This window comes from Erigeron canadensis, chromosome 6 (genome assembly GCF_010389155.1).
Source record: "Erigeron canadensis isolate Cc75 chromosome 6, C_canadensis_v1, whole genome shotgun sequence".
NCBI classification, from domain to species: domain Eukaryota; kingdom Viridiplantae; phylum Streptophyta; class Magnoliopsida; order Asterales; family Asteraceae; genus Erigeron; species Erigeron canadensis.
In genome coordinates, this window is record NC_057766.1 from 29,857,902 (window position 1) to 29,866,501 (window position 8,600).

The 8,600-nt window shown below is 34.7% G+C and overlaps 1 pseudogene; it reads right to left on the bottom strand.

Annotated features, from left to right (window-relative positions):
• Positions 1 to 3,730: 3,730 nt before the first annotated feature.
• LOC122604664 lies at positions 3,731 to 6,044 on the bottom strand (annotated as a pseudogene).
• Between the last annotated feature and the right edge of the window lie 2,556 nt (positions 6,045 to 8,600).

The window sequence follows — 8,600 nt, forward strand, 5'->3', positions numbered from 1 at the left end:
ATAAGATAAGGGAAGTGATATCCGTACCATCTATTTTGATTAATTTACCATATTGTATAGTTTTTAAAGCATACTGTACAAGCTTTTAATACATGATATTGGTAAATTAATTAAAAGAAATGGTACCATTATCATTTCCCATAAGATAAAGCACTTATAAATTATACTAAGGTTATTGAAACTCATATTTTGATTTTGATGTGACTTAATGCATGATGTTTTTATGTAGATTGGTAAGGCTTAACTAACTCACCATCGGTTTGACAAGTCAAATAGATATAGCGATCGTTTGAATTAGTCTAAGAAAATTTCATTGTTTTAAAAATTATGAATTGTCTTATTGTCTTAGTTTGTAGAGACATCAATACATTAATTATTATTTTTAATTATTATTAATATTTGTGAACATGGATCCTTAGTCAATAATGCGAAAAGATCCATCAGACTTGTTGTCTTTAGCTTTTATTTTTGTTTGTCTATAAATTAGTTATGGTCTTGCTATGAGTTTGTGTACTTAAAATTATATGTTATTTGTGCGAGGTGGTGGCAATGACAATTGAAGTAATGGTGAAGTGGTGTAAGTTGAAGTAAATGTAATTGATATAATGGTGGTATCAATAGGCTGGTGGCCCATTGGTAAGGTATTTGATCTTGGAAAAATCCATCAGGATTCGAATCCCACTTCCTACATTCGTAGCTAGGAGTGGATTATTAGGGGGGTTTTCGGGACTCCTGGGTTTCATCTCAGGCATGCGTGATTCGAACACCGCATACTGCCCAAATGGATGTCACTGTGTTGTTTCGAATGCTAACTAGTAACTCGTTGTTAAATTTTTTAATTTTTTTATATAATGGTGATAGTCAAGATATTTTAAAAGTTAAGAGTTTATGATGTAAATTAGTAAGAGTTGAGAGTGCAAATTACTTTATTAAAAACAGATTGGGTAAATTCTTATAACTCTTTTCAAAAAAAGGTAATTGAATCATGTTCAAACTAACTTTTATGTAACTATTTTAAAAAATAAAAGATAAATAACTCTTATATAAGAGTAAAGATACAGATTGGTTTTTTGATCTTTACAACATAATTGTATATAGTTCTCATACTTTTATTTGTTTTATTCATATAGTTCAAATGATTATTATATTTTATGACAATATCAAGGTTGCGGAAGTCACTAATCATTCCCAGGTTGATCGACAAGTAAGTTGGGAGTCTCGGGTCTATGCGGTGAGTACTCGGGGGTCAAAGTGGCCAAGTCAGAGAGTACTTGGAATAATCGGTCGACTCGGGTCTACTCGACACCTTACCTTGTAGCGAGTACTCGGAGAGTATTCGGCTCTACTCGGTGAATTTTACAACAGTGGATAATATACAAAGTTAGCATACAAATTATGCAAATAACTATTATGTTGCTATTTGATTATCAGTAAAACTGTTTATGAAATTTAATATATGCGTTACACATATAAGGGTTAATAAATTAACTCTTGTAAAACGAGTATAGAGGTAACTAAAAGTGACCATTCGATCATGAAGATATTGATATACCTAAACCGTTTTTCATCTTTATTCACTATTTTAAACATCTTCATTTAATACAGTGATATATATAATAATGATAAATCAACCTAATTGGTGTACCTAAAAATGTGCTTAATTGTAAGATGGTGACATGTGAAAAAATTAGGGGGCAAGATTAGGAAAGAGAATTAGTGGAATCCACATGTCAAATTCTTAAGGTTTTAGGCATATCTTTAGACACGTCAATTAGGTTGATTAATCATTTTCCTATATATAATGTTCTTAATGAAACTATTTTACAACATCCATCCTCATAACTCCTTAAATAATTATATTATCCTCGTTTACATTAATAACATTTATACCAATAACCGACACTACTCGTCGTCGTCACCACTACCACTACCCGTTGTTGCCACCACTAGACCGAAGCTACCATCGTTGCGATTACTGTTGAATCGAGCGAATGTCCGTCTAGTCACTAATCAAATCTTTTATGATTCATTGAACATAGTTTCCTTAGTATTTTCTACATTATGTCAAAGGTTATCCATGCTTCTATACTATATTTAGAGCATTTATTTCCTTTTTTTTGTTTCAACTAAGTTGTTGATGACCCAAAAATGTTTCTTTATTTTGTTCAATAATTTAAACATTTTCACTTAATAATTTACTATGGGAAAGTATTAAATGGTGTTAACACGATGATAATCATTTTTCACACATGTCAAAAAGCCCTCCATGACTTTTATGGTTTGTGAGAACAACATCATCTAACTTAGATGATTTATATACAAGTATACAACATACATCTCTCAACTCTTAACATAACTACATTACCCTTTTACATTAATCACTTTTACATTGATAATAATACCTTTACCGCCACTACCTTGAATATCGTCGTCACTACCACCATCATCACATCGCGTGGCCGCACGACCATTGGCTAGCCAACTCTTATCGATGGCTCAATCAGTGTCTACTTAATTCAATTAACTTCTTTTGGAACTCGTGTCTCATTTGGAAGGTTAGTTTTTATTTGGCATGCTTTTTGGATTTGTCGATCCCTCATCTTATCTATCTATACTCTTTTATAAAAATTATCACAACCTCCATTTTTTGAAATAGTTACACAATAGTTACATACAGAATTACTAAATTACCCTTAATAAATACACTATGGAAAGAGTTTTTATAAAATACCAAATTACGCTTAATTAATTAATTTATACTCTAACCTTTATTTTAATAATTAACACTTTCAGCCCTTATTTTCTAAAAATTTTCACTATCACAATTACATCAACATACACCACTTCACACTTCCACCACCACCGATACATCACCGACACCACTAGATCGTCTTCCCCACTACCGCTGCCGCATTGCGCAGATACCATGCTTGTTAATTTGGAAAAACATAGGAACGAGTGCCACTAGTGCCAGCTTAATAATTTTTGTGGCCTTAAATAACACCACTTTATGCATGCTTTTCTGGAATAAATAAATAAGTGATAAAAAGCTATGTTAATTTACATGTAGAAACAAAATCATAAAATAGTATGTATATGTCGTTCAAAAAAGAAAACTAGTATGTATATATATGTACGAGTGTATGGAAAAAAAATGTGTGTTTAAAGAGAGATGGATTTGAATTGTATATGTATAAGTCTGTGTGTATGTAGCGCTAACTTAACCTTTTTAGTGGTCTTAGACGGAACTATTTTTGGTGGTCTTTTTTGAAAGTTTCTAACAAAAACCCTCATCTTTGGAATCAGCAAAAATAAATTAAAAAATATATAACTGTGAAGTTTTAAATCTTTATCTGTTTTTTTATATGTGTAAAAAAAAAGTATAAATGGGTGCTTTTCAATACGTGTTACATCTAGTTTGTTAGTAAGTGTCAAGTTTAAGTATAGGGTAGTAAAGTGTATTGTTGTTACTGGCAGTTATAGTTTGTTACAACTGAGTCGCTTTTTCCCCAATTTGTATAGATATCAGACTATAATGAATAAGAGGCAGACTGGATTTGATAAACAACTTCTTCTTCTTCTTTAAATTCTCTCTTTTGTGATTTCATCCCTATCACTTGAGTACTCTTTAGGATTTATTATATATTATCTTTCGATTTATTATCCAGTTTATTAGTTTGACTTGGAAACCTTGCAACAGTTATAATGCCTTGCCATTTGGTCATTTAAATTGATGACAAAACTGAGTTCACTTAGCTTAGCCAGCAGCAACAAGGTACAAGTACACAAATAGAAGTTAAAACTACAAATCAAACATTGCACATACAAGTGCACTTACATTGTCGAACATAGGTCCCAATTTCCACCTCCGGTCTTCTTACCTTAGCCGCGGCTTCCTCTTGTTCTTTCAGCCTCTTTAGCAACTCTGCCTCTTGACGTCTAGCTAACTCACTTTCGGCTTCCATCTTTTGCCACTCGCTCCATCCGCCCTCCCTTTCTTCTTCCATCAACCTTTCTTCATCCTCCGCACACGATGCACATTCTATGAGGATGGATTCTTTTTCAGCCGATAAAACTTCATCCATTAGCGTCGTGTTACTAATGTGGAAAGACTTAGCCAACATTGTTTTATCCAGCGTTTGGAGAACCGAAGTCTTTCCTGTTAGGAATTGATCAAGAGTAGGGTTGTCCTCTGGTGTCATCTTGAACCCCATGAAAACGAAAGAGTCGTTGTTGAAGGACATTTGAGCCATCTGATGATACCGTGGCACTACAAACACATCACCTTCTTCAACTTTAAACCTCGAGTTTTTGCAAAGTGTTTCATCTGGAACCATTGGACAAACTACTTGAACCATTCCTTCTCCTTGCAATACAATCGCTATTTCCACACTTTTTGGGTTCCAATGTGGTGCCATCATTGATCCCTTTTAGCAATAAAATATCATCAAAACCTCAAAAAAATATACGATAATAATAAAACAAGATTTAAACAACATATACCTTAGTTATATTCACCATGAAAACACCAAAATCAGAGTCTTGGAATGCATCTAACTGTTTATGGTTCAGGGTTACACTCCAACCATTAGGAGTTTCAATATCATGATCTGCCTCGAAAATATTGTTTGACCTCTTATCTTCCCTCTTTTTATCTTTTTTCTTCTTATCCTTTTTTTGTCTTTCTTCTTTTTGTTTAAGAAGTCGAAAAGGCCGTTGTTGTGATTGATTCCTAGGAAGGCTCTAGTAAAGGGATGAGAAACAACTTCCGACATGGAATTGTTTGCTTCGGGCGCCTGTCCTTGCACAATCAATGTTTGCCCTTCTCCTCCTCTTAGTTCTTTCATCACTTCTCCAGACACCTGAAATAGTTCCACAAGTTCTCCTTTTTATTGTTCAATTTTTACATGGTTCAAACTCGTAATCACTTAGTATACATTGTTTTTTCACTTATATCTATAAATAAATAATCATTGTTTAGTACATTACACCTAAATATGTATAGAGAAAGAAGAGAGTTTACATTGAGTGTTGCTTGAAGGACTTTGTTGTCAAACCCCAGCACGAGATCTTGAACTCCGGCGTATGCCTTGGTAAATTGTTTGCTCTACAACATATTTGGGATAAATGGCACATTCATAAATAAATAGAGTCAATCATATAGTTTTTAGTATATGATACTCGATTATATATTTTACTTAGTTTTTAGTTTAGATTAAAAGTAGATTAACATTTATTACTTGTTAAAGTAATTAAACTAAATAAATGTACACATATATCCTAAATGGTAACAATGTTTCTAGTCTGGTGTGAGCAAATATATGAGAATTGGGACAGTGAGAGTATGTGCATATAATGCATATGTGTATGCGTGTTGGAGTAATAAATAGCAAATACTTGTAATTCGCTTTCTGAATCTGAAAAGACTGCATAAATCTGAAGCTTCTTGGGGTCTTCGGACTTTAAGGTGTTTTGTATGTAAAAAACAGTTTGGGGTTGTAGCCTGAAAATGTCACCCTTCTGCAACGTTATTTCCTGGAGTTCATGGTCATCTTTACCAACGTCGATCCAACTCAGGGTTCCATTTCCTGATAATTTAACACAAGAACACAAATGCTTCATAGATTTTACTATATTAACGTTGATATGATAGAGTTATTTTTACAGAGTTTATTACTCGTAAAATAATAACAAGTCTACTTGAAGATATATGATACCTGCATTGACATATAAACCATTTCTGAAAAAAGTTGAACAGGAAGAAAAAGCGATTGAGGTTCCAAGGTGATAAACCGAATGTGGTAACACCCTCCATCTTTGCCATCGTTGATCTTAACGGCCGATATTTTACCAAACTCTGTCGACATTAACGTCCACCTCCCATCTTTCCTTACGGTAAGTCCATCATTCACGGGCACTCTATAATCGCCGATGACAGCACCACCAAAAGCTGCTGCTGCAATTGCATGGGAGAAACAAGAAACAAGAGATACTACACAGCATGCAAAGAATACTAGACAGACTGAAGAAGGATCAGGCCTCATTTTTTAATTGTTTGATTCTGTATGTATGGGAATATATGAAGCTAGGCCTTTATATAAAGAGTGAGGTGGCATTGGATGATCAACACTTGGACCGGAGATGGGTTGGTCGTATTTTGATTTTTTAGGCCAAGTTACAAGCAATTTCTGATATGGGTCTTGCTCAACATGTGACCATATATACTTTGGGAGTTACCAATATTTTGTAAAAATTGAAATAGTTGTAGTTATATTAGGTGAAAAACAGAAATACTTTCACACATAAAATATATAGTTTTAGTTAATTACTAAAAGGATGCGAATTGCGCTCCATTAGTTACAAATAACAGATTATTGTCAAAAAAAGATTCCTGTTGGTGTAAAACTGAAATCAACATATGATCATGTTAATGACACAAACCGGCCATATTATAGTCTAAAAAAGGATCTTGCAAAGTCTATGACCCGGATTGATCAAGGCCTTCATAATACAAACAAACAGCGACTGATGGAGTGAACAACTTGAGTGGTCACCACTCACCACCCCACCTTCAACCAAGTTTTTGTTAGTAATTTTTTTTACTTTAAGCTCCAACCAAAATATTAGATCCCAACTCAGTTTAAGGTAAAAAAAAAAAGAAAAAATTCAGGCACCCGTCCTCTAGATATGCTGGATCCACCATTGCAAACGGGCCACAGTCGTCTTTGGGACAATGTAGGAACAATTTATATCCTTCAAAGTGATCTCGCAGTATGAGATATGTAGGGTGTGGTCCTTCTTGTTTGAGATTTACGGTTTTGTTTTATGATGAGGAAAAGAGAAATGAAATGGCAGAGTTTTAAAATGTAATGTAAAAAGGAAAAACTGCTACTTTCATTAAACAACCATGAGCTATATATATAGCCTTACAAAGACACTACGTGGAAAAACCAATAAAAACTGACACGGCCTAAACCAACAAAAACTGACACTGCCTAAAGTAATGGAACATGGGAGGACCACTTCTCCACTCCATATCCCATACTTGTGACTTGGTCAAATACTAACTTCCTAAATGATAAAAACATGCTGGCTACATGATTTGCTAACCAACAATAAAACATACCGGACTTGAAACTTTAGATTTAGACACACTAATTAATAGACTAACATACTAAGATCGACTTGCAACTATGACTTACTAGACACTTAATACATTAATTTAAACAAGCCCATAAAACGACTTAATTATGTCAAGATTATCCAACAAGATATGTATGGTGCAAACATTAGATTTTGAGAAGAGATGTAATTGGAGAAATCCATATAATTACTGATTCACTCTGGATAATTAAACAACATACCATTCCCTTTTGTCACATCTTCACTAGGTATAAGTATAACTAAGTTTCAATTACGTTTTAAACTAGAAAAATAAGATGTAAATATATGTATAAAAAGATCCCATATACGCATCATGGACCAAAATTTGGTCATGTGCCATGCTTTGGCCCGTTGACTTGCCAAGAAGGCCATGTAGCCACCACCAAGGAGCAGGGGAAAAGAGGAAACAAATAAAAACTTGGGATTTAACAAAAACACTTAATGAAAGAAATTTAATTCAAATTGTTATTAGAACTGAGAAGAACTCATAAATACTGTAATAAAATTTGAAGAAGGGTCACTAATAAACTGAAGTTGTTACCATTTGATTACTGTTTGCATATATTCTCAATTTAGCATGCTTTGAACAATATATCATGAGTGTTGCATCATCCATGGGTTGGCATCAATGTTTCAAGCAAGTTTATTTCAAACGATGATGTGAATCAAGGATGCTACTATAATAACACTCCATCAATTTAGGATTTATACTAAGCCAGCAAATGTTTCTGTTATTCAGTGAACGAAGTTCATTAGATTCATAAAATTAAACACATCTGTTTATTTATTGTACTACATCCACACATTGTCTATATTGTTGTCACCTCTGTCATCTTCAGCGTTGCTACGCCACCTTATTCTCCGGCTTTTTTAGGTACATTGGCGCCCCCTGGCCCCCACTGCCACCCTTCAGGACCGCCTGGTCCTTGTCCCTCTTGAGAGTACTCTTCTGGACTATAACCATGTCCTTGTTCCTCTTGCCACCCACCTTGACCACCTCGTTGCCCTTCTTTCCACCCGCCTCCTGGACCGGCTGCTGGCCTCTCTTGTGGCCAACCTGCTTGAGGCCCTCCTTGACCTCCTTCTTGGGGCCATCCTTGACCGGCTGCTGCTTCTTCAGCACACGAAATGCATTCATATATATAACTCTCTTTTTTATCTGAAAAAACCCAATCCAATGTCGTGTTTCTGACATTAAAGGACTTCTCCAACACAGTTTTATCCAGCCCTTGTAGAATCGACAACTTTCCTTTTATAGTTTGTGGCATGTCGTCCTTTAATGTCTTCCTGAACCCCAAGAAAACAAAATGGTCATTATTGAAGGATATTTGAGCCGTTGGATGCGAACTTGGCACCACAAACACATCTCCTTCCTCAACTTTAAACCTCGAGTTTTGGCACCCTGCAGTTTCGGCCGCAACTCCAGTACAAACCAC